This window comes from Quercus lobata, unplaced genomic scaffold (assembly GCF_001633185.2).
Source record: "Quercus lobata isolate SW786 unplaced genomic scaffold, ValleyOak3.0 Primary Assembly Scq3eQI_1429, whole genome shotgun sequence".
NCBI classification, from domain to species: domain Eukaryota; kingdom Viridiplantae; phylum Streptophyta; class Magnoliopsida; order Fagales; family Fagaceae; genus Quercus; species Quercus lobata.
In genome coordinates this window covers 1-2,300 of record NW_022155898.1, presented here as the reverse complement: position 1 = coordinate 2,300, position 2,300 = coordinate 1, and the positions used below count along the sequence as shown (strand labels likewise).

The 2,300-nt window shown below is 41.0% G+C and overlaps 1 pseudogene; it reads right to left on the bottom strand.

Moving 5' to 3' along the window:
• Window positions 1-91: 91 nt before the first annotated feature.
• Window positions 92-2,187, bottom strand: LOC115973773 (annotated as a pseudogene).
• Between the last annotated feature and the right edge of the window lie 113 nt (window positions 2,188-2,300).

The following is a 2,300-nucleotide window of genomic DNA, read 5'->3' as shown; positions in this document are numbered from 1 at the left end:
GATCTATTAATCTGCTAATAAGTCGTTTAATGGCAGTTCCATCTATCACTTTATTGTGAAAGACCATATTGGCCCGTTCTGCCATAAGTACCTCCATATTCCGCTGAGTGGGGTTCGACAATGGGGTTGAGTCAATGATTGGAAAACGTCCTTTTCTCGATTTAAATTCGCGTAAAAATTCAGGAACTATGGTCCTAATTGAACCAGAGAGACACTAATTCACATCAGTGTCATAGAATGATCTTAGTCGTAACGATATACGGTGGCCGGATGTGAAGTACTAAACTTCAGGTTACTTAGCACGCAAGGTTTGCGGTACCATTTTGGAGTTGTATGCCAGTCCGTCCGGGTGCATTCCACACCCTTAGGACGGTTAGCTTCACTTCGAACTATGTCTCTGTATCTATAAGAGAAATAGGACCAACAGTGGTTCAATGATGTACAAAGAATTTCTTTTTTCCGAATATACTTCTTACCGTTATATATCTAAGTATGCTTCATAAATCTTCATGATCTAACCAATGACCCAAAGCATTATTGCATAGTGCAACTTCTGATAGGGCAGCTTCTCTTGAAGAGCGCCAAAGAGCGCGTCTGCCAGTGTCTAGTTGCCAACTCTGCTGAGGCCATAAAAAGTGACTCTACTCACTCCATACATCTAGCCAATCTATCCTTGCTACTGACCTCCAGACCTTCCAATTGCATCATAGGAATTACAAAAAAAGGGTTCTTTTTCTTTCGTATACTTATAGCTATTGGCATCCATTTTTTCATTTTGATAATTTATGCGATTACATGGTTTATACCTATTTGCACAAATACCTCGGCGATTCCCGCTCGTTAATACATAGAGCCCAATAAGCATATCTTGGGTTGGTAGGGATTGGATTCCCAATAAGAATGGAGACATGAGAAGATGTTCATATGTATATAAAACTCTAAGGTAACGGAGCCTCTACTGTGAGCCTGTCCAAAGAAAAATAAAGGTTAACATGAACCGCCATTTTGAATCCCCCCTCCACCAAACTGCATTGAATCCCTTACATAACTAAAATGGATGTAAAAGTAGCGCGGCCCTCCAACATCAAAATGGGGTGGAGTGCGTCCTGTTATGCCCCTAATCTATATGAGAGTAGGTGCCCTACTTATCAGAATAATGGGTGCCCCTGCATAACTGTCTGAAGTTTTTCCCATACATTGACCTCTTTTTCCCGAATGTTTACTCGTTAGAGCACTCCCATGTTGTCCAGCACGATGGTTTGTCTAATCTAGAACCCCACGATTACCAATGGCTTGGAAAGTTCTAATTGCTATTTTTCGCGAGTGGGCATCCACATTGATTTAGTAATGAAAGGACTGACACCACACGAACAATAGACATGAACGAACCCGAAATAATCCCCCGTTGCCAAGCAGCAAGTTCACGAAATCTTTCCTCCTCTTCTTGCCTTCAAGTTACAACTCCGGAAAAAACTTCGTCCAAACCTTAGAATTACTGACCCGTCTGCCATCATTGGTTTGTGGTCCGCCCCGGGATTCCATTATCGAGAGTGGGTGATCGACAGCTTTCTTGTAGCCGAATGGTTTTTCTCCCTGACACATTACTAATTCCCCCGGTGTCGATCTACTTTTTGCTAATAAATCGATAAGAGTATTGTTCCGATAAATAACTCTTCTATAAAGTTCATTAATATCCGAGCTCATTAGTTTACCCCCGTCTATCTGAATGATCGGTCTCAACTCGGGAGGAAGAACTGGTAATAGACATAAAACCATCCATTCTGGTTCTATATTTGTTCGAATAAAATGCTTAGCTATTTCGATGCGTCTAACCAAAAAATCCTTTCTTCTTCCAACCTTTCTATTTTCCCACTCATTACCCGGGGGCCCTTCTTCCCCTAATTCTTTCCATTCTACCAACGAATAATCTATAATAATTCGCAAATCCAGATCGGCTAATTGTTCTCGTATAGCACCTGCTCCAGTAGACATTTCTCGATTTCGAAATGCATCGAAGCCTTGGGTAGTAAAGAAAAGTGGGATGCTGTATTTCCAGGATTGGATTTCATATTCGAATGAACCTCGTAATCGTAAGAAAGTAGGTTTTTTAGCTATGGGCCTAGCAAAAGAAAAATTTGGGTAGGATCCTATAGGATATCCCCCTTCAAAATCGGACGTGAAAGTTTCCTTTCATCCGGCTCAAGTAGTTACACCAACTAAAGATAAAGAAAGGAGTTTCCACTTTATTTTCTTTATCTATAAAACGGAAACCCCCCCCCCCCCCAAAAAAAAAAAAAAAA